Genomic DNA, 26,009 nt, shown 5'->3' with positions numbered 1-26,009 from the left:
GATGTATCAATCAACCTGGTCGTACTCGATCGGGTTGAATTGTGGCGATTGCTGTCCGCCTCATCAGAGCAGGCGGACAGGGTTATGGAGCAGCGGTCTTTAGACTCTCCAGAAACACGGGTCCACAAGCTCTGTATGGAACTTGATAAATGGGCCTCCATAAGTTGAGATTTTTCAGGAGGGCAACAGATTATTCTGCATGCTGGGCTGAGGTATAGGTGAGAAATTCCAAATACGCATCAAGAACATCTGCAGTCAGCCCCTAGAGACACCTTTTGTTCTATCCGGTGGGACTTTCCATAATCAAATAGACGTGATATTTTACACTTACAGACATTTACAGGATTTTGAGGCGCTATACAAATAACTGACAATAATTTACATATCACTGTTGTAAGTGTGTTTCCTATGTGTTCTGGTTATAGTTATTGCTTTCCAACAACTATGGGCCAGATTACAAGTGAAGCACTATTGTTAGCGCGAGGAATGTAAATGTAATTGTGAGATTGTTGTGTTTTTTTCCTCTCAAATCCATATTACAAGTGGCACACTGTTAAAATTACCGCAAATTTGTTTGCGTGAACTCATGGTAATTTTTGCTCCCCATATTTTTTATGGGTAGCATTGAGCGGTAATGTGTGTTCATATTACAAGTTGAAAATAAATACGATTGTGCAAACGCAATCGCATTTACTGCTAAAAGTTTTTAAATGCTAATCAATGGAGACAGTACCCATCCACTTGGGGCACCGATTCATCAGGGACTGCCAATCCCAGTATACACAATAAAAGACAATGACTAAGAGCCTAACATAGAGCTTGAAACGTTGTCATTTTTCCTATGATGTGGAAGCAATAAATAAGTTTTATTATTTTTGATAAGAGGCTGGATTCCATTGTCTTTCAAACTTTTTAAAAGAGTGTGGTGGAAACTGTTTCACTAAACTACACTATGAACCCCGAAACTGCCATCCCCCCAACATCCCAAACTACCTCTTTATACTATTAACCCCTAAACCACCACAACCCCACCGCATAGTAAGCATGTACACTGTTAACCCCTAAACCGCTACACATCCCACCACAAAATAAGCTTCTACACTATTAACCCCTAAACCACCAGCGCCCTGCAAAGCAAAGTCCCCACTACACAATTAACCACTAAACTGCCAGCCTCCCCAACGCAAAATAACCCACACCTAAACCTCTACTCTAACATGGTTGTTTTTTGTTTTCTTTTTGGTAATTGTAATGGTATTTTTTTTTTTAAAAAAAGTAAGATTAGATTTTTTTTATTTTCACAGGTAAGTTTTTTTTTTTTTTAAATGTAGTTAGTTTTTTCTTGGTAAAGGTAGGGTTAGTCTATTGTGGGTTAACTTAGGGGGTGTTAGGTTAGGGGGTTTAGATATTAGTGGGTTACTTTGCGTTGGTAGTTTAGGGGTTAATAGTGTAGTATGGACTTTGCGGTGGGCTATGTGGCAGTTTAAGGGTTATTATAGAAGGGTTCTTATGGCAATTCTGGTTAGCGCGCGATTAGGGTGTTAGGTTATCTCCCACGCGATAGTGTAAGTTTGGCCTTTTGCACTTGTCTGGTTAGCGCTGGAGCGATACATTTTTACTTTCAGCTCAAAAAACCAGCACAACCCGACAAGTGGAAAAGGTTTAAAGTTCTCAAAAAGATAGGGGAAGCAATGCTCAATTAATTTTTTAAATGAACTTACTTTTACAAGACCCCTCAGCGGCATTAAGAGGGTCTATGATTAAGTCCATTTAAATGGGTTTTAAAGTGGTTTATCCCCAGATGGCCCAGAATTTGGAAAAAATAAAAATATTTTTTTTAACAACATAGGACAGAGTCAGGTGAAATATCTTATGGGTAATTTCATAAATTCATGAGAAAATCATTACAAGACTAGTGGTCTGTAAAAGGATTGCAGTTGCACCACATGCATTCCACCCTTGCTTTGCATTGAGAGAACTCCATAACAGTTTTCTAGTCTATCAGAAACAATTTCAAGAAACTTACTTTATTCTTTTACAGATTGCATATCTAGGCCATTTGTGTGACTTTTCTTTAATGCTAATACTTTGCACATGCTCATTTAATATTTTAACACCTTGCACATTTTTTATGTAGGGACTATGTCACATGGTACTTTTCCCAGCATATTGTCTTGATGTAGTACATACCTTCAGCACAGAGGCGCATGTTGTGATAGTGAGAGCCGCAAAGGGCAGAAGGCGTTGATCATACACCATTTCCATATGAAGCCAGGAGGGGTGGGTCCCTACACTATGGCAAACAGGGTGCTACAGAAATACTGGCTAGGTGTGGGGAGGGATTAAAAAACGATAAAAAAGATGAACACTTGGAGGGGAGGGTGAGGGGGAAACCCTACACTAGAGAAAAACAATTATTAAAAAAACAAATTAACAAAATTATGTAACATGTGAGAACAGTGTGATGGGAACTGTTAGAGAGCTGCTTGTAGGGAAATCAGGTAGGTGGGAGGGTGAGGAGGGATCCCTACACTACAAACAATAACAAAAAATAAATAAATATAACAAAGAAACCCAAAACTGCATACTGGCTTACTGGCTGCCAGTACCTGGATGGTAATGGGGAAAATGATGTATGGGAACATCTTTGCTGCTGGGAATTTCAGAAGTGTGATGCACATGTGCAATTAAGGGCTTTCTAATTACCAAAAACCTAATGGCTAGGCCATGCATATTTGCTATTTCTGAACAAAGGGGATCCCAGAAAAGCTCATACAACCATTTGTCTTATGACTGCCCTAATTATGTGTAAATAATTTCAGTGAGGACCACAAAGTTTGTGATTTTTTTTATGATCACCTTTGATAGACAAATGCTGAAATGAAATATTCTAAAAACATTTTCCAAAATTTAGCCCATTTCACACATTTTTCAACTATCAAATGTGAAGACAACTTATTACTCAAAAAGTTATGAAATTATTAATTGCACAATAATCATGTCATCCATGATAAACAAAATGTACACCAGGTTTTATTCTTTGCTTTAGTGAAAATCTCTTCAACACTGCCCCCACCCCAATAAAAACAAAACAAATATTTAAATCCATAAAATAGTATTTTCCTTATTGTTGAATCTCTTTAACTATTTTAATTTTCATTATCAGCACAGCCACATTCATATCACACTGGAACTAAGAATGTTTGTCATGGGCTGTGATGTTTGACAGATTGCAAACAGCATTTAGGGAGATAATAATTCAAAAGTTTTACTCAGATTATCATATTTGGAATCTCTAATTATTCTTTTTTTTATTTGCATGACTTACACAGATTGGAAGTAATTTACTAAACACCAGTTAAACATATATGGGATTGATTTAAGTCGTTGACACACAGTTCACAAACATAATAGTCTGACTTTATCAGAAAAGAGCATCTGTTATGTAGCTTTTTATTATGTCTCTCATTCAGGTGTGAAATGAAAAATCTCTGAAACAAATCTTTGTTTCTTTCATTTGCATAAATGAAGCTTATTGTTATTAGGTTAGCCACAATACATCTGTTCACTGACAGTTGTTTGTTTGAATTCAAATTGAAACCGAATGGATAAGTTCCAAAAGAGATGTCAAAATGGCATCTAATTGTTTGGTGTAGAAACAAACACCCATATACATTCTATGTTTGTAAAGTGACATCAGGCAGGAGATGAGCATACAATTAAATTGCCAAATATTAGCCTGGTGTGCATATTACAGGAAAAGCCGTGATACCTCTTTGTGGTTTACTTTTAAAGCAAATCAATCATCAGGCACCAAGATAATAATAATAGGTGTAGAAATCTTTATCCACATTTTTCATTCACTTGTTTGTTCATTTTATGATCCCTGAAAACTGCCCAACCAAGCAATACAACTTTGTATTTGTCTGTGAGTGAACATGATTATTTCTCGTTGCTACCATCTATATGACTGATTAAGAGGCTTATAGAGAGACAGTGTTTGCTGCTCTTATCATTCAAGGTGATAGGTGTGTGCCCAATTTGCTGGTTACACCTGGTCTCTTGTATTTTGTATCTAAGATGTATGGTTAGTATTCTAATCTGCTTTATCTTATCCAGGAGCAGATCATGTTAGGCATGTTCCTAACTTTCAATGGGTTTTGTACCATTTATTCTAGGATATATTGTCTTGGATGCCATATTTTGTCTTAATGTCTTTTGAATTCCCAAAATTAACTCTTCATTTAATACTCTTACTATTGCTTAATGTGCTGTTCAAACTGGCTCTTAGTGCTATGATGTGTTTTCCTACTCCATGTGCTATGGGTTTTGCAGCATTAGTGCATCAAAAGGTTCAGGCACAACGGAACAGAGAATGACAGTGCATCAAAACATTATCTGATTGTTTAATATATGAAATAGATTGATTAGTTTGCCCACCCATGTCATCTATATCAAATGCTAGTAGGATTATTTAGTGCGCTATTGAGAACTGTTTATTTGGCATTTTTCTATGTGCAAAGCTTTTATCCTTGAAGGATTATGAATCAGATGTCTTTATTCCCCCATTCCCTGTGTTGAGTCTAGATCAGAACTTCTATTAAAATGAAAAATAGTTCAGATGCTCTAGAATATTAATTCCTGATTGAAGCCTTTCTTTTAAATCAGTACAATTTCTAGTTAATATCTTGTAACAAGTAAACCACAGAATGACATAATGCATTATCTTATTTTATATAATCTTAAATCATCTAATAATTTGCCTCCTCTTCATTTACCTTAAACATTGTGTGACCAGCTCAAGCCAATGACAACATACATTATTAACTAGGCATACCATGCAGACTGAATAATCTTACTATTGCATCATCAACTTCCAGGCACTTAATACAGTCTACACTATAAAAATGTCTAGTGTATGAAAACTTATAAACCAGCCATATCAACGATTTAAGGAAATCATTAAATAATATAAATTGGGACAATGTATTTTCTAATAAAAATACAGAGGATAAATGGATAATATTTAAAAATTTGTTAAATAAATATACATATCAATACATACCATATGGTTATAAAAATAAAAATAAAAAAAATAAGCCGTTATGGCTAAATATAAATGTGTTAAAAGAAATTAGGAAAAAACGTAGGGCATTTAAATTATTAAAAGAAAATAGTACAGACTCAGCATACAATATTTATAAGGAATGTAACAAAGCATGCAAAAAAGCAATCAAATTAGCCAAAATTGAATATGAAAAATTAATTGCCAAGGATTCTAAGTCTAACCCTAAAAGGTTCTTTAAGTACATAAATAGCAAAAAATCTAAGAAGGATAATATAGGTACATTAAAATGTGTGGAGGGTAGCATGATAAATAATGACAGGGAGAAGGCTGAGGTACTAAACCAGTTTTTTTCTTCAGTATACACAAGAGAGGAACCATTGAATGATACTTTGGAACAGAATAGAACATGCCAGTCCATACCACTAACTGGGTTTTGTTTAGAGGATATCAGGAAAAAACTAAAAAATATTAAGGTAAATAAAACTCCAGGCCCAGATGGAATACACCCAAGGGTGTTAAGGGAATTTAGCACTGTTATAGACAAACCTTTACTCTTAATTTTTCAAGACTCATTATCCTCGGGCATGGTACCCCAGGATTGGCGTAAAGCTGATGTGGTGCCACTCTTCAAAAAGGGAAGCAGGGATGATCCAGGAAGCTATAGACCAGTTAGTCTGACATCAATAGTGGGGAAGATATTTGAAGGGATTATAAGGGATTATATTGATGAGCATATTCGTGTAAACAAGATTATGAGTTCTAATCAGCATGGCTTTAGGAGAAATAGATCATGTCAAACTAATCTAATTAGATTCTACGAGGAAGTAAGTAAAAATATAGATAAAGGGGAATCAGTTGATGTGATATACTTAGATTTTGCAAAGGCATTTGATACAGTGCCACATGAGAGATTAATGCACAAAATTAAGGGACTGGGAATAGCTGAAAATGTTAGCTCATGGATAAATAACTGGATAAAAGATAGGGAGCAACGAGTAGCAGTAAATGGATCATACTCAGATTGGACAAAGGTAATCAGTGGCGTCCCCCAGGGATCAGTACTGGGCCCTGTTCTTTTTAATATTTTTATAAATGACTTGGAGCAAGGATTAAATAGCGACATCTCTATTTTTGCAGATGATACTAAGTTAAGTAAGGTCGTTAGGTCAGAGCAGGATGAACTCTCTTTGCAAAGGGATTTGCTAAAATTAGAACTATGGGCAAGTGAATGGAAAATGAGATTTAATACGGAAAAATGTAAGGTTCTACATTTTGGAAGTAAAAATAAGCAGGCTATGTATTTTTTAAATGGGACAAGACTTAGCCAAACACAGGAGGAAAGGGATTTGGGAGTAGTAATAGATAACAAGCTAAAGATGAGTGCACAATGCAGGGCAGCGGCTTCAAAGGCGAATAAGATACTAGCATGTATTAAAAGAGGCATTGATTCAAGGGAGGAAAGCATAATTCTGTCATTATATAAAGCCCTGGTAAGACCTCACCTTGAGTTTGGAGTGCAGTTCTGGGGACCGATTGCTAAAAAAGATATTGCAGAACTAGAAAAAGTTCAGAGAAGGGCCACAAAGCTAATAAGGGGATTGGAGAAATTAACCTATGAGGAGAGGCTAGCCAAACTGGGTCTGTTCTCTTTAGAAAAAAGGCGCTTGAGAGGTGACATGATTACTTTATATAAATATATTCAAGGCCCATATACAGAGATGGCAGAAGCTCTTTTTATTCCAAGAAAATTGGTTCTGACAAGAGGTCATAATTTAAGGTTGGAGGAAAGGAGATTTAATCTCCTGCAACGGAAACGTTTTTTCACTGTAAGAGCAATAAAATTGTGGAACTCATTACCAAAGGAGGTAGTGAATGCCAATACCATAGATACATTTAAAAATAGTCTGGATAAATTTCTGTATATAAACAAAATTCATGGATATGATTGCTAGTATTAAATGGGTCACATTTTAATGGGGTTATTTAAGCTTAACTGGAGCTTTTTGTAAGTATTTTAGATTTGTATAGGTTGAACTCGATGGACTTCAGTCTTTTTTCAACCTTATCTACTATGTTACTATGTTACTATGTAATGGGAAATGGCTAACTAGATTCCTTCATAAAACAGGGCAGCCTGAGGCTTAAAATACAATATGCAAGCCCCGAAGCTCTTCTCTTTAGTCTTAGTCCCAGAAGATCAAACATCTCATATCAATATTTGCTCCACTGGAAATGCCTAGGACCAAAATATTGTAGTCATATTTCTGTTGCTGACTTTGATTTTCTCTTCTTTTTAATGGTGTGCAGTGTTCATTGTTGTCCCTTATGATTAGTCAATAGACATTTCATAAATGATGCTTTGTGATATGAATATTCTGTAACTGATATCACTAGGCATCTGTACTTTAGTTGTAGTATGGATCATTCCAAAGAAAGTTATTTTATTATACAATGTGGTCTTCACATCACTGGTTGTTTTTATAATAAAACCTGAAACACTTCTGTAACTTATAATCATAATATTTTCATTTACTGCTGGAATATTTGTATATACCGTTTATGTGAGTACTCACATGGATCACATTTACTCTGTTAACTTTGTGCTGCCTTTTGTTTGTTTGTACATTGTCTCAATAAGCTGTTTAACCTTTTAATGCCGTTATGCCGTTCTATTCCGTCATATTTACACTGGGCTTTAAAGCCGTTATGACGGAATAGAACGTCATATCAAACGGCTGTCCTGAAGCCTTCTGCGCTTCAAGGACTTGATCGCGGTCTGGAGGGCGTTCCTAGGGTTGTAGGGACGCCCCCCAGATGCGATCCAATAATTGAAATCTCGCGATCATATGCACGATCGCGTAGTTTCAATTTGTCTACATCGGAACAGGTGTTCCGATGTAGACACTTTAACCCTGTCACGAAAGGGTTAAAGTATAAGTAATAAGTAAGACATATGACACTGTTTGGCTCACTCTAGTAGCACTAACTAACAAAGAATGAGCGATTAAAAGAGAATGTACAGAAAAAACAACTGAAACTGTACATCTTCAGGTACTATCTTATTTTCTTTCATCCTCAAAACAGAATGTGCAGACACCTTTTCAATAATATACTGTATGACAATTTTACAGAACACCAGTGGCATCTGGGAGTATGGATAGTGGCACTGTCCTCCTCCAGTTCACTTCATTCTTTCAAGCTGCTGGTTCCTCTACACTACAGTAAGTATGACCTTTCTTATTTAATATAGGTATTTTGAAATCATGCATATTTTTCTTCCATTTTTATGTTTTTTTCTTTTTTATAGATACCATTTGTTTTATAATATTTAAAGCTGTTCTTGATTGAGTGAGCACATTACAAGCAATTAAAAGTGCATTCTAATTTATTAATACATATATAATTGTTTTTTGTTTTTGCTGCTGCTGCCTCTTGTTTACATACATTTTATATAGCCAATACTGCATTAAAATTTTCAGTACAGGTGCCGGTTACTTAGGGCAACATCAATTATTTAAAATGACAAGATAAAGGTGAAGAATGTAATAAGCTCCAACAGGTAAAACTGATTATTAGAAACTCAATAAGGAGGAAAATATTATTACAATGTAATTTGATCATTTGCAAATCAAATCATTTTTTTGAAACATCATACACAAATACAAATGTAATTATTTATCATGCAGCAATTGACCTAATAAAAAAAAGTTTTTTTAAAAAAAAAACCATTATATAATATATATTATTATATAATAAAAACTTGCCAATCATTTTTTTTTTCAAAGATTATACATAAATACAAATATAAATATTTACAGCGACGAAACTACAGGGGGTGCAGAGGTTTCAGGTGTGACTGGGCTCCTGAGGGTGGGGGCCCAGCTTAAAAAAAAAAAAAAAAAAAATTTAATAATTTTTTTAAAATAAAAAACGTTCACCTACCACTGCCTGCAGTGATATCATGTGAATGTGACATGACTACAGGGGTTAGTGTTTCTGTTTTGCCCATTGGTGTTTATGTGTGTGTGTATGGTGTGTGTGTGTATGTATGTGACTGTGTGTGTATTTATGCATGTATGTGTGTTTATGTATGTTTATGTATATTTGTGGAACCAGCAAATTACAGACCTTGTTACTACAGCATGGTAAACAGGGGGTAAACAGTGTCACTATACAGTACCACTATATACAGTATGGGGGAGTGGACCATGTCACTGACTACTGTGGTCACTTTATAAAGTACTGGGCGGGTAGGGTCAGGCCAGCCATCTCACCAGCATGATTACAGACTGTGTCACTAACTTACTATATACAGTACTGGGGGGTTAAATAGTGTCACTATATATATACAGTAATAGGGGTCAGACCATCTCACAGACTGTGGGCACAGGGTACCTCCTTTTGCAGACATGTAATCTGATTCACATTTTTTTCTGTGTTAAATGTAAAAAAAAAAAAATATGTATTAAATTCACCTTTTTTTTGAGGGGGGAGGGGTGGTGGGGGTAGCCCTTCTTAGATTCTTGCACCTGGGCCCTGTGGTTTCTAGTTACACCTCTGAATATTTATTGTGCAATCATGTGAGAATGAGATAATGTTTTAAAGATCATACAAAATGCAAATGCAATTCTTTCTCTTGGAGCAATAGATTTAATAAAAAACTTTAAAAAAAAGAACATTTTAAAAACATTTTAGGTTTTGCCTTTTAGACATTTTTCTTAAATTCATATCTATCTATATGTCTATGTATGTATGTATGTATGTATGTATGTATCTATCTATCTATCTATCTATCTATCTATCTATCTATCTATCTATTTAGTTAGAACATTTTTGAGCACCTCTTACGATATAACATGTTTTTCTAAGTGAAAATAAATTAAAACATCATCTGTAGTAAAAAGGAATCTATTATTATTCCCTTAACCGATTGAAGAAAAAATACAGTATGTGCAAAAGTTTGGGAATATATATTAACACAGACATTAGACATGCACAGACACAAAAATGTTTTGGACACACATAAATTGTTATGAAAAAAAAATCCAAAACTTGATCCTGAGGTCATTTAATTTGGGTGAATTCCAACATTAATAATTAGTTAACAGAAAAGCGTTAGCCTTTTATATACCGTGAGTAACATTTACTGTGCAGCAGTGGTATTGATAAAAGCTAGCAGCAGCACAAAATATCTTATTTTTAAATGTTATTATTTTATTGGGTTAGGATTGGCCACAAAACAAAAGTGAATCTTAAGTATTTCTTGGAAAGTATCCATGGGGCAACTATAACAGGGAAACCCCACAAAGCTTATATTCATGTATGAAAAGTGGGAAGAAAGCCATAGCTAGAAAAAAATAAAATTCTACATTTTTCAAAAGACATGTGGGGGACATAACTAACGTGGTAAAAGAATGAAACTAAAATTGAGAGATTTTTTGGTCTTAATAGGATACTCTTTGGGTAGAGCAAAGCCAAATCTATCACCCTGAGAACATAATCCCTATGTAGAAGCATGGTGGGGGTAGCATCATGTTCTGGGCATGCTTTTTATTGGCAGGATTAGGAGACTGTTAAGGATTTAGGGTAAGGGAACCTCTGTTTCAGTCTTAAAGACACTTGAGATTGGGGTGCAGGTTTAATTTCCATCAGGATAATGACTGTAAAAGTTACACCAGGGTGGTTTAAAACTAAGAACCTGAATGTCAGTGGTGGCTATCTAACCTGATAGAGTTTGAGTAATTTTTCCAAGAAGAATGGACACAAATGTCAGTATCCAAATGTTCAAAGCTGTTAGAGGCTTGCTTCAAAAGACTCACAGCTGCAGCAAAAGGTAGGATTACCAAGTAGGCGGATGAATACTTATGCAACTAATTAATTAATGTTTGTGTCATAATCCATTTAGTTCTACACTTTCAAAGTGTTAGCTATGTTGTATAAATTAAAATATACAAATCCCAATAAAATCCATTTTAACTCTAGGTTCTAACAATACAAAATGTGGAAGTATCCAAAAGGGTAAATACTTATGTAAGGCAATGTATATCTACTTTAGAGCTCGCTTTTCATATGCCTAGTAATTAGTACACTATTAAAATATATATTTATCTATCTATCATCTATTTATCTATCATCTATTTTCTTATAAATTTGCATGGTATTCAAATTATAAAGAATAAAATATTTGATGTATACAAGAATACATATGTTACGCAGGCTGTGTTACACTTTATATACAAGGTGTGAGCCGAAACCTGTCAGTACATTATATCCATCCTCTTTCAAGAGGCAAGCTTTTAACTGTGTGCTATAAGTGCTTTGAAAAAAGTATAGAAATGTTATTCATCGCGTCCAGCCACAATTTCTTCATTGCTTACATTCATCAGATATGATATTTGGATAAACAAAAAATAAAAAAAATATTTTCCTTAGAGAACTAGAAATATTGTGTATGTACTTTGTTAACCTTTATACTCTTCAGGATATGGTCAGCCCATTATTTACTACCTATCGGAATTCTGAATTTAACAATGTCCAATACAGCTATATTCCTTTATTTTGAGCTTGTTTAAATTAAACAAATTAGCAGGATATATATATTATATATATATATATATATATATATATATATATATATATATGCTAATTAACCTGATACTAATTAACCATGACTATTTGGGTTCTTTGATGTGATTGTTGCATTTTTAAATGTATTGACTTTGAACTGTTTGTTTGGTTGCCATGGCAACCAATTTTTGGTGTTTTTTTTACACTAGGGGGAGGGGTTTATGTATGCTTAAATGTTTGGTTCACTTGTATGTTGTTGGTCTGATGAAGGGGAGCATTCCCCTAAACGTTACCGAATAAACTATTTGTTTTATACTTAAGTCCAGAGAGTGCTGTTTCCTGTTTTGCTACATTTCATTCACTCTAGCACCCTGGCCCTTGGAGAACTGTTTGTGAGAGTGCAACTGACTCTTTTTGCCTATATATATATATACAGATATATATATATATAAATATATATATATATGTATATATAGTATATATATATATATATACAGTATATATATATATATATATATATATATACAGTATATATATATATATATATATAAAAATATATATAAAAATATACACACATACATGTTTGGAATTGCTTTAGTGTTTTCCCGTTTAAGTTATATGGATAATAGAATGGATTTTAAAGTATTAAATTGTGTATATTTTATAACTATTCACCTTAGATTTTAATAATTTAAAAATTATTTTATCTTGTCTCATGTCCCTACATGTTGTGCTGCTCAATAAAATAATCCATGGCAGGAAGTTGTGGCTCAGGCCTTGGGTTTTCTGACATATTCCTTTTTAAAAAAAGGAATTTTATTGGCAATAGACATGTGCGGTTCGTTTCGGATTTATTCGGAAATTCTGAAAATTCGGTAAATTCCTTTATTTTGAGCTTGTTTAAATTAAACAAATTAGCAGGATATATATATTATATATATATATATATATATATATATATGCTAATTAACCTGATACTAATTAACCATGACTATTTGGGTTCTTTGATGTGATTGTTGCATTTTTAAATGTGTTGACTTTGAACTGTTTGTTTGGTTGCCATGGCAACCAATTTTTGGCGTTTTTTTTTACACTAGGGGGAGGGGTTTATGTATGCTTAAATGTTTGGTTCACTTGTATGTTGTTGGTCTGATGAAGGGGAGCATTCCCCTAAACGTTACCGAATAAACTATTTGTTTTATACTTAAGTCCAGAGAGTGCTGTTTCCTGTTTTGCTACATTTCATCCACTCTAGCACCCTGGCCCTTGGAGAACTGTTTGTGAGAGTGCAACTGACTCTTTTTGCCTATACATATATATACAGATATATATATATATATAGTATATATATATATACAGTATATATATATATATACAGTATATATATATATATATATATATATATATATATATATATATATATATATATATAAAAATATACACACATATATGTTTGGAATTGCTTTAGTGTTTTCCCGTTTAAGTTATATGGATAATAGAATGGATTTAAGTATTAAATTGTGTATATTTTATAACTATTCACCTTAGATTTTAATAATTTAAAAATTATTTTATCTTGTCTCATGTCCCTACATGTTGTGCTGCTCAATAAAATAATCCATGGCAGGAAGTTGTGGCTCAGGCCTTGGGTTTTCTGACATATTCCTTTTTAAAAAAAGGAATTTTATTGGCAATAGACATGTGCGGTTCGTTTCGGATTTATTCGGAAATTAGGAAAATTCGGTAAATTTCTGAATTAAAATACTTCCGAATCTATCAAATGAATCCGAAATAGCTGCCGTATCTCCGAATAAATCCGAATTAGCTCGGTAAAATTCGGCATTTCCCCATAGGAAAACAATGGGGAGTTTCGGCTGAAAAAAAACTAACACCGCAGCCCCATTGTTTCCTATGGGGAAACACTAAGGGCTCCATGTACTAAGCAGTCAGCGAGCTACCCGCAACAAATCTCGCGTCAAAACTCGCAAACTGATATGTACAAAGCCGTCAATTATGTTAAAACTCGCATCTTTAAAATTGCGAGCGTACTTATCCGCCAAACCTCGCTACCGCTCCATTTTTCACTGTAATTAGACACATTTGACCACCAACTCGCCAAAAAACGAATGTACTAAAAAATCTATTTGTCCGCTCGCTACAATTTCCGCTCCCACCTCGCTATTTTTGCCTCGCCACCTTTTAGGTGGCGGGCAAGGTACAAAACAATAGGAAAGTCAATCTAGACGCCAGTCTAGACATATATAAAAGGCAGTAATATCAGCATTGTACTTACAGCATAACTGGCGTCTAATTTGTCTCTCATTTCCATGTACATAAATTGCGCCCAATTTGTCGACTGTAATTAAAGAGTAATCTATTTAAATTTGTATTGTTAGTTGTCAATCTTTATAATTATTTTTATATTAATATTTATATATTATCAGATCCAGATGAAGCCATATCCAAATTGTAAATAAATATTACAAAAATAACGCTCTGTTATCACTCTTCAAAAAATTTTGAACAATAATAAAGTTGTTTAGATAAGTTGAACTTTTATAGGAGCAAAATATCCCGCGACTACTATGATGTTCGTGACACCTTGCATGTCACGTGTTAATAATTGGCCAGACAATTCAACTGAAAGTTAAGTACCATCAGCTTAGTCGCGGCGAGCGAGGCGTCAAATTTATCAACAATCCGCAACTGCTCGCGGCGGGCTAGACTTGTCTATTTATTGGGGGAATATTAGTACATAGCGACAGCGGACACCATTTCGCCCGCGGCGAGTAACGGCGAGTTTATCCGCGTCTACAATGACGGATGAATTGACGGCTTAGTACATGGAGCCCTAAGTCTGCACCTAACACCCTAACATGTACCCCGAGTCTCTAAACACCCCTAATCTAACACTTATTAACCCCTAATCTGCCGCCCCCGCTATCACTGACACCTGCATTATCTTATTAACCCCTAATCTGCCGACCGGATATCGCCGCCACTATAATAAATGTATTAACCCCTAAACCGCCGCTCTCCCGCCTCGCAAACACTATAATAAATTTCATCAACCCCTAATCTGCCCCCCCCCCAATGTCGCCGCAATCTAACTACAAGTATTAACCCCTAATCTGCCGACCGGACATCGTCGCCACCTACATTATAGCTATTAACCCCTAATCTGCTGTCCCTAACATCGCCGACCCCTACATTATAGTTATTAACCCCTAATCTGCCCCCCCAACGTCGCCGCAATCCTAACTACAAGTATTAACCCCTAATCTGCCGACCGGACATCGCCGCCACCTACATTATAACTATTAACCCCTAATCTGCTGTCCCTAACATCGCCGACCCCTACATTATAGTTATTAACCCCTAATCTGCCCCCCCCAACGTCGCCGCAATCCTAACTACAAGTATTAACCCCTAATCTGCCGACCGGACATCGCCGCCACCTACATTATAGCTATTAACCCCTAATCTGCTGTCCCTAACATCGCCGACCCCTACATTATAGTTATTAACCCCTAATCTGCCTCCCCTACATCGCCGCAATCTAACTACAAGTATTAACCCCTAATCTGCCGACCGGACATCGCTGCCACTATAATAAATGTATTATTCCCTAAAATGCCGCACTACCGCCTCGCAAACACTATAATAAATTTTATTAACCCCTAATCTGCACTCCCTAACATCGCCGCCACCTACCTACAATTATTAACCCCTAATCTCCCGCCCCCAACGTCTCCGCTACTATAATAAGGTTATTAGCCCCTAAACCTAAGTCTAACCCTAACCCTAACACCCCCTAACTTAAATATAATTTAAATAAAACAAAATAAATTTACTATAATTAAATAAATTAATCCTATTTAAAACTAAATACTTACCTGTAAAATAAACCCTAAGCTAGCTACAATATAACTAATAGTTACATTGTAGCTATCTTAGGGTTTATTTTTATTTTACAGGCAACTTTGTATTTATTTTAACTAGGTACAATAGTTATTAAATAGTTAATAACTATTTAATAACTACCTAGCTAAAATAAATACAAATTTACCTGTAAAATAAATCCTAACCTAAGTTACAATTACACCTAAAACTACACTATCATGAAATTAATTAAATAAATTAATCATATTTAAAACTAAATACTTACCTGTAAAATAAACCCTAATATAGCTGCAATATAACTAATAGTTACATTGTAGCTATTTTAGGATTTATATTTATTTTACAGGTAACTTTGTATTTATTTTAACTAGGTACAATAGCTATTAAATAGTTATTGACCTCTTCTTGCCCCGCTTGGATGAAGACTTCTGCTGGTCTGGATGTCCTCTTCTGCCCCATCGGATGAAGACTTCGGCCCAGCTGGGTGAACACGACTCAAGGTAGGGAGATCTTCAGGGGGGTAGTGTTAGGTTTATTTAAGGGGGGTTTGGGTTAGAGTAGGGGTATGTGGGTGGTGGGTTGTAAGGGGGTGTTTTTTTTTACAGGCAAAAGAGCTGTTTTCTTTGGGGCATGCCCCGCAAAAGGCCCTTTTAAGGGCTGGTAAGGTAATAGAGCTGTTAACTTTTGTAATTTAGTATAGGGTAGGGCATTTTTTTTATTTTGGGGGGCTTTGTTATTTTATTAGGGGGCTTAGATTAGGTGTAAATAGTTTAAAATTCTTGTAATATTTTTTTATTTTTTGTAATTTAGTTGTTTTTTTTTGTACTTTAGTTTAGTTTATTTAATTGTATTTAATTGTAGGTACTTGTAGTTAATTTATTTAATGATAGTGTAGTGTTAGGTTTAATTGTAACTTAGGTTAGGATTTATTTTACAGGTAATTTTGTAATTATTTTAACTAGGTAGCTATTAAATAGTCAATAACTATTTAATAGCTATTGTACCTAGTTAAAATAAATACAAAGTTGCCTGTAAAATAAATATAAATCCTAAAATAGCTACAATGTAACTATTAGTTATATTGCAGCTATATTAGGGTTTATTTTACAGGTAAGGATTTAGTTTTAAATAGGATTCATTTATTTAATTAATTTAATGATAGTGTAGTGTTAGGTGTAATTGTAACTTTGGTTAGGATTTATTTTACAGGTAAATTTGTATTTATTTTAGCTAGGTAGTTATTAAATAGTTATTAACTATTTAATAACTATTGTATCTAGTTAAAATAAATGCAAAGTTGCCTGTAAAATAAATATAAATCCTAAAATAGCTACAATGTAACTATTAGTTATATTGTAGCTATATTAATAGCTAGTAGGGGGCTTAGATTAGGTGTAATTAGTTTAAAATTCTTGTCATATTTCATTATTTTTGGTAATTTAGGCCTAGATTTGGAGTTCGGCGGTAAAAGGGCTGTTAACGCTCCGCGGGTTTTTTTCTGGCCGCACCATAAATTTAACTCTGGTATCGAGAGTTCAAACAAATGCTGCGTTAGGCTCCAAAAAAGGAGCGTAGAGCATATTTACCGCAAATGCAACTCTCGATACCAGAGTTGCTTACGGACGCGGCCGGCATCAAAAACGTGCTCGTGCACGATTCTCCCATAGGAAACAATGGGGCTGTTTGAGCTGAAAAAAAACCTAACACCTGCAAAAAAGCAGCGTTCAGCTCTTAACGCAGCCCCATTGTTTCCTATGGGGAAACACTTCCTACGTCTGCACCTAACACTCTAACATGTACCTCGAGTCTAAACACCCCTAACCTTACACTTATTAACCCCTAATCTGCCGCCCCCGCTATCGCTGACCCCTGCATTACACTTTTAACCCCTAATCTGCCGCTCCGTAAACCGCCGCCACCTACGTTATCCCTATGTACCCCTAATCTGCTGCCCTAACATCGCCGACCCCTATGTTATATTTATTAACCCCTAATCTGCCCCCCACAACGTCGCCGACACCTGCCTACACTTATTAACCCCTAATCTGCCGAGCGGACCTGAGCGCTACTATAATAAAGTTATTAACCCCTAATCCGCCTCACTAACCCTATCATAAATAGTATTAACCCCTAATCTGCCCTCCCTAACATCGCCGACACCTACCTTCAATTATTAACCCCTAATCTGCCGACCGGAGCTCACCGCTATTCTAATAAATGTATTAACCCCTAAAGCTAAGTCTAACCCTAACACTAATACCCCCCTAAGTTAAATATAATTTTTATCTAACGAAATAAATTAACTCTTATTAAATAAATGATTCCTATTTAAAGCTAAATACTTACCTGTAAAATAAATCCTAATATAGCTACAATATAAATTATAATTATATTATAGCTATTTTAGGATTAATATTTATTTTACAGGCAACTTTGTAATTATTTTAACCAGGTACAATAGCTATTAAATAGTTAAGAACTATTTAATAGTTACCTAGTTAAAATAATAACAAATTTACCTGTAAAATAAATCCTAACCTAAGATATAATTAAACCTAACACTACCCTATCAATAAAATAATTAAATAAACTACCTACAATTACCTACAATTAACCTAACACTACACTATCAATAAATTAATTAAACACAATTGCTACAAATAAATAAAATTAAATAAACTATCTAAAGTACAAAAAATAAAAAAGAACTAAGTTACAGAAAATAATAAAATATTTACAAACATAAGAAAAATATTACAACAATTTTAAACTAATTACACCTACTCTAAGCCCCCTAATAAAATAACAAAGCCCCCCAAAATAAAAAATTCCCTACCCTATTCTAAAATACAAATATTACAAGCTCTTTTACCTTACCAGCCCTGAACAGGGCCCTTTGCGGGGCATGCCCCAAGAATTTCAGCTCTTTTGCCTGTAAAAAAAAACATACAATACCCCCCCCCCCAACATTACAACCCACCACCCACATACCCCTAATCTAACCCAAACCCCCCTTAAATAAACCTAACACTACCCCCCTGATGATCTTCCTACCTTGTCTTCACCATGCCAGGTTCACCGATCCGTCCTGGCTCCAAGATCTTCATCCAACCCAAGCGGGGGCTAGACATCCACTGAAGAAGTCCAGAAGAGGGTCCAAAGTCTTCCTCCTATCCGGCAAGAAGAGGACATCCGGACCGGCAAACATCTTCTCCAAGCGGCATCTTCTATCTTCTTCCATCCGATGACGACCGGCTCCATCTTGAAGACCTCCAGCGCGGATCCATCCTCTTCTTCCGACGACTAGACGACGAATGACGGTTCCTTTAAGGGACGTCATCCAAGATGGCGTCCCTCGAATTCCGATTGGCTGATAGGATTCTATCAGCCAATCGGAATTAAGGTAGGAATTTTCTGATTGGCTGATGGAATCAGCCAATCAGAATATAGTTCAATCCGATTGGCTGATCCAATCAGCCAATCAGATTGAGCTCGCATTCTATTGGCTGATCGGAACAGCCAATAGAATGCGAGCTCAATCTGATTGGCTGATTGGATCAGCCAATCGGATTGAACTATATTCTGATTGGCTGATTCCATCAGCCAATCAGAAAATTCCTACCTTAATTCCGATTGGCTGATAGAATCCTATCAGCCAATCGGAATTCGAGGGACGCCATCTTGGATGACGTCCCTTAAAGGAACCGTCATTCGTCGTCTAGTCGTCGGAAGAAGAGGATGGATCCGCGCTGGAGGTCTTCAAGATGGAGCCGGTCGTCATCGGATGGAAGAAGATAGAAGATGCCGCTTGGAGAAGATGTTTGCCGGTCCGGATGTCCTCTTCTTGCCGGATAGGAGGAAGACTTTGGACCCTCTTCTGGACTTCTTCAGTGGATGTCTAGCCCCCGCTTGGGTTGGATGAAGATCTTGGAGCCAGGACGGATCGGTGAACCTGGCATGGTGAAGACAAGGTAGGAAGATCATCAGGGGGGTAGTGTTAGGTTTATTTAAGGGGGGTTTGGGTTAGATTAGGGGTATGTGGGTGGTGGGTTGTAATGTTGGGGGGGGGTATTGTATGTTTTTTTTTACAGGCAAAAGAGCTGAAATTCTTGGGGCATGCCCCGCAAAGGGCCCTGTTCAGGGCTGGTAAGGTAAAAGAGCTTGTAATATTTGTATTTTAGAATAGGGTAGGGAATTTTTTATTTTGGGGGGCTTTGTTATTTTATTAGGGGGCTTAGAGTAGGTGTAATTAGTTTAAAATTGTTGTAATATTTTTCTTATCTTTGTAAATATTTTATTATTTTCTGTAACTTAGTTCTTTTTTATTTTTTGTACTTTAGATAGTTTATTTAATTTTATTTATTTGTAGCAATTGTGTTTAATTAATTTATTGATAGTGTAGTGTTAGGTTAATTGTAGGTAATTGTAGGTAGTTTATTTAATTATTTTATTGATAGGGTAGTGTTAGGTTTAATTATATCTTAGGTTAGGATTTATTTTACAGGTAAATTTGTTATTATTTTAACTAGGTAACTATTAAATAGTTCTTAACTATTTAATAGCTATTGTACCTGGTTAAAATAATTACAAAGTTGCCTGTAAAATAAATATTAATCCTAAAATAGCTATAATATAATTATAATTTATATTGTAGCTATATTAGGATGTATTTTACAGGTAAGTATTTAGCTTTAAATAGGAATTATTTATTTAATAAGAGTTAATTTATTTCGTTAGATAAAAATTATATTTAACTTAGGGGGGTGTTAGTGTTAGGGTTAGACTTAGCTTTAGGGGTTAATACATTTATTAGAATAGCGGTGAGCTCCGGTCGGCAGATTAGGGGTTAATAATTGAAGGTAGGTGTCGGCGATGTTAGGGAGGGCAGATTAGGGGTTAATACTATTTATGATAGGGTTAGTGAGGCGGATTAGGGGTTAATAACTTTATTATAGTAGCGCTCAGGTCCGCTCGGCAGATTAGGGGTTAATAAGTGTAGGTAGGTGTCGGCGACGTTGAGGGGGGCAGATTAGGGGTTAATAAATATAACATAGGGGTCGGCGATGTTAGGGGTAGCAGATTAGGGGTACATAGGGATAACGTAGGTGGCGGCGATTTGCGGTCGGAAGATTAGGGGTTAATTATTTTAAGTAGCTTGCGGCGACGTTGTGGGGGGCAAGTTAGGGGTTAATAGATATAATACAGGGGTCGGCGGTGTTAGGGGCAGCAGATTAGGGGTACATAAGTATAACGTAGGTGGCGGTCGGCAGATTAGGGGTTAAAATTTTTAATCGAGTGTCGGCGATGTGGGGGGACCTCGGTTTAGGGGTACATAGGTAGTTTATGGGTGTTAGTGTACTTTAGGGTACAGTAGTTAAGAGCTTTATAAACCGGCGTTAGCCAGAAAGCTCTTAACTCCTGCTATTTTCAGGCGGCTGGAATCTTGTCGTTAGAGCTCTAACGCTCACTGCAGAAACGACTCTAAATACCGGCGTTAGGAAGATCCCATTGAAAAGATAGGCTACGCAAATGGCGTAGGGGGATCTGCGGTATGGAAAAGTCGCGGCTGTAAAGTGAGCGTTAGACCCTTTAATCACTGACTCCAAATACCAGCGGGCGGCCAAAACCAGCGTTAGGAGCCTCTAACGCTGGTTTTGACGGCTACCGCCGAACTCTAAATCTAGGCCTTAGTGTTTGCTTGTATTTTGGTACTTTTCTGATGGATGGAAGACCTCTTCTTGCCCCGCTTGGATGAAGACTTCTGCCGGTCTGGATGTCCTCTTCTGCACCATCGGATGAAGACTTCGGCCCAGCTGGGTGAACACGACTCAAGGTAGGGAGATCTTCAGGGGGGTAGTGTTAGGTTTATTTAAGGGGGGTTTGGGTTAGAGTAGGGGTATGTGGGTGGTGGGTTGTAATGTGGGGGGGGGTATTGTGTTTTTTTTTTACAGGCAAAAGAGCTGTTTTCTTTGGGGCATGCCCCGCAAAAGGCCCTTTTAAGGGCTGGTAAGGTAATAGAGCTGTTAACTTTTGTAATTTAGTATAGGGTAGGGCATTTTTTTATTTTGGGGGGGCTTTGTTATTTTATCAGGGGGCTTAGATTAGCTGTAATTAGTTTAAAATTGCCGGTCTGGATGTCTTCTTCTGCCCCATTGGATTTAGACTTCGGCCCGGCTGGGTGAACACGACTCAAGGTAGGGAGATCTTCAGGGGGGTAGTGTTAGGTTTATTTAAGGGGAGTTTGGGTTAGAGTAGGGATATGTGGGTGGTGGGTTGTAATGTTGGGGGGTGGTATTGTGTTTTTTTTTTTTACATGCGAAAGAGCTGTTTTCTTTGGGGCATGCCCCGCAAAAGGCCCTTTTAAGGGCTGGTAAGGTAATAGAGCTGTTAACTTTTGTAATTTAGTATAGGGTAGGGCATTTTTTTATTTTGGGGGGCTTTGTTTTTTTATTAGGGGGCTTAGATTAGGTGTAATTAGTTTAAAATTCTTGTAATATTTTTTTATTTTTTGTAATTTAGTGTTTGTTTGTTTTTGTAATTTAGTGTTTGTTTTTTGTACTTTAGTTTAGTTTATTTAATTGTAGATAATTGTAGGTACTTGTAGTTAATTTATTTAATGATAGTGTAGTGTTAGGTTTTATTGTAACTTAGGTTAGGATTTATTTTACAGGTAATTTTGTAATTATTTTAACTAGGTAGCTATTAAATAGTCAATAACTATTTAATAGCCATTGTACCTAGTTAAAATAAATACAAAGTTGCCTGTAAAATAAATATAAATCCTAAAATAGCTACAATGTAACTATTAGTTATATTGTAGCTATTTTAGGGTTTATTTTACAGGTAAGTATATAGTTTTAAATAGGATTCATTTATTTAATTAATTTAATGATAGTTTAGTTTTAGGTGTAATTGTAACTTAGGTTAGGATTTATTTTACAGGTAAATTTGTATTTATTTTAGCTATGTAGCTATTAAATAGTTATTAACTATTTCATAACTATTGTACCTAGTTAAAATAAATACAAACTTGCCTGTAAAATAAAAATGAACCCTAATATAGCTACAATGTAACTATTAGTTATATTGTAGCTAGCTTAGGGTTTATTTTATAGGTAAGTATTTAGTTTTAAATAGGAATAATTTATTTAATTATAGTAAATTTATTTAATTTTATTTAAATTATATTTAAGTTAGGGGGTGTTAGGGTTAGGGTTAGACTTAGGTTTAGGTGTTAATAACCTTATTATAGTAGCGGCGACATTGGGGGCGGGATATTAGGGGTTAATAATTGTAGGTAGGTGGCGGCGATGTTAGGGAGGGCAGACTAGGGGTTAATAAAGTTTATTATAGTGTTTGCGAGGTGGGAGTGCGGCGGTTTAGGGGTTAATACACTTATTATAGTGGCAGCGATGTCCGGTCAGCAGATTAGGGGTTAATACTTGTAGTTAGGTTGCGGCGACGTTGGGGGGAGGCAGATTAGGGGTTAATAACTATAATGTAGGGGTCGGCAACGTTAGGGACAGCAGATTAGGGGTTAATAGCTATAATGTAGGTGGCGGCGATGTCCGGTCGGCAGATTAGGGGTTAATACTTGTAGTTAGGATTGCGGCGACGTTGGGGGGGGCAGATTAGGGGTTAATAACTATAATGTAGGGGTCGGCGTCGTTAGGGACAGCAGATTAGGGGTTAATAGCTATAATGTAGGTGGCGGCGATGTCCGGTCGGCAGATTAGGGGTTAATACATGTAGTTAGGTTGCGGCGACGTTGGGGGGGGGCAGATTAGGGGTTGATAACTATAATGTAGGGGTCTGCGATGTTAGAGACAACAGATTAGGGGTTAATAGCTATAATGTAGGTGGCGGCGATGTCCGGTCGGCAGATTAGGGATTAATACTTGTAGTTAGGATTGCGGCGATGTTGGGGGGGCAGATTAGGGGTTAATAACTATAATGTAGGGGTCGGCGATGTTAGGGACAGCAGATTAGAGGTTAATAGCTATAATGTAGGTGGCGGCGGTGTCCGGTCGGCAGATTAGGGGTTAAATAATTTTATTATAGGGTTTGCGATGTGGGGGGGCCTAGGTTTAGTGGTTCATAGGTAGTTTATGGGTGTTAGTGTACTAAATGGGTGTTAGTGTACTAAAACATACCGAAGTTCGGAACCGAATCGAACCGAATAGAACCGAATTCAGCTGAATTTATTCGAATCCGAATAAATCCAAAACAAATTTATTTGAATCCGAATGAATCCGAAACGAATTCATTCAAATTTGAAAAGTCCGAATCGATCCGAACCGAAAACAAACCAAATTTTTTAGCCATGCACATGTCTAATTGGCAATAATTAACCACTTAAGGACCAGTCATTTCAGACTAAAACTTCCCCAAAAGACCAGAGCATTTTTGCCATCACTACATTTAAACAGAAATAGAGCTTTTTTTTTATATTTACTAATCAAAACTATGGGGTAGATTTATGAAATGTCGGGTGGACATGATTGCCCGACATCGCTAAATGCAGACAGCATACGCTGTCGTCATTTAACATTGCACAAGCATTTCTTGTGAAATGCTTGTGCAATGCCACCCCTTGCCCATTCGCGGCCAATCGGGGGTGTGAATCATCCTGATCATATTGAATCGTGATTATTGCTGTCCGCCAACTCAGAGGTGGCGGATGAGTTAAGGAGCAGCGGTCCTGAAGGCTCGAACGGAAACAGCTGCATCCGAAGCATAATAAATCTACCCTTTATATTTTTTTTAGGACAACCAAAAGTATTGATCTAGGCCCATTTTAATATATTTCATGCTACCATTTCACCGCCAAACGCGATCAAATAAAAAAAAAATGTTAACTTTCTCACAAACTTTAGGTTTCTCAATGAAATTATTCACAGCTTGTGCAATCATGGCACAAATGGTTGGAATGGCAGCTGTGCACCACAGGTTTATTATTCACAGCAGTGAAGGGGTTAATTAGGTAGCTTGTAAGGTTTATTTTAGCTTTAGTGTAGAGATTACCCTTCCTCCTTCCTACTCCCTGCCTCTGAAAAAAAATTCCCATAGCGTAGCTGTTCCGTAGCGTAGCAGTATTTATAGATATATAGATATATGATATGTGATATATGTTTTGTGACTTACCCTTTACGTCATCAGTCATTAAGGGGTTGCCTGCTTGCTACAGCTCTATTAGACCCATCCTCCCTCCTGCATGATTGTTAGAATAGCTATTAAAAATCTCTCTTCCATAGAAAGATCAGTGACATACAGGGTATGTCAGTGGTCCTTAAAGGGATATACATCGGGCGCACAATAAATAACCAGCCATTATTAGTGCTTATAAAATTAACCAGAGATCAACTCCCTGGTTAATTTTATAAATTTGCACCAATGCCCCCAAAAGTACTATTTTTCTTTTTTTTTTCCTTTCTTTTTTTAAATGAAGCATTTAAAAAAGAAAAAAAGAAAAGAAAACTGCACTTAGCAGTTTTTGGCGACTAAAGTCAGCGGCTGTAGGGTGTAGGCTGCAGACTGGGGTCTATGGAAACTGTGTTACCTGTAAACATAAATGTTTATGCGTATATACATATATATTAATGTGTTAATATGTGTATATACAGGGAGTGCAGAATTATTAGGCAAGTTGTATTTTTGAGGATTAATTTTATTATTGAACAACAACCATGTTCTCAATGAACCCAAAAAACTCATTAATATCAAAGCTGAATAGTTTTGGAAGTAGTTTTTAGTTTGTTTTTAGTTATAGCTATTTTAGGGGGATATCTGTGTGTGCAGGTGACTATCACTGTGCATAATTATTAGGCAACTTAACAAAAAACAAATATATACCCATTTCAATTATTTATTTTTACCAGTGAAACCAATATAACATCTCAACATTCACAAATATACATTTCTGACATTCAAAAACAAAACAAAAACAAATCAGTGACCAATATAGCCACCTTTCTTTGCAAGGACACTCAAAAGCCTGCCATCCATTGATTCTATCAGTGTTTTGATCTGTTCACCATCAACATTGTGTGCAGCAGCAACCACAGCCTCCCAGACACTGTTCAGAGAGGTGTACTGTTTTCCCTCCTTGTAAATCTCACATTTGATGATGGACCACAGGTTCTCAATGGGGTTCAGATCAGGTGAACAAGGAGGCCATGTCATTAGATTTTCTTCTTTTATACCCTTTCTTGCCAGCCACGCTGTGGAGTACTTGGACGCGTGTGATGGAGCATTGTCCTGCATGAAAATCATGTTTTTCTTGAAGGATGCAGACTTCTTCCTGTACCACTGCTTGAAGAAGGTGTCTTCCAGAAACTGGCAGTAGGACTGGGAGTTGAGCTTGACTCCATCCTCAACCCGAAAAGGCCCCACAAGCTCATCTTTGATGATACCAGCCCAAACCAGTACTCCACCTCCACCTTGCTGGCGTCTGAGTCGGACTGGAGCTCTC

This window comes from Bombina bombina, chromosome 6, assembly GCF_027579735.1.
Source record: "Bombina bombina isolate aBomBom1 chromosome 6, aBomBom1.pri, whole genome shotgun sequence".
NCBI classification, from domain to species: domain Eukaryota; kingdom Metazoa; phylum Chordata; class Amphibia; order Anura; family Bombinatoridae; genus Bombina; species Bombina bombina.
This window is presented reverse-complemented; position numbering follows the sequence as displayed.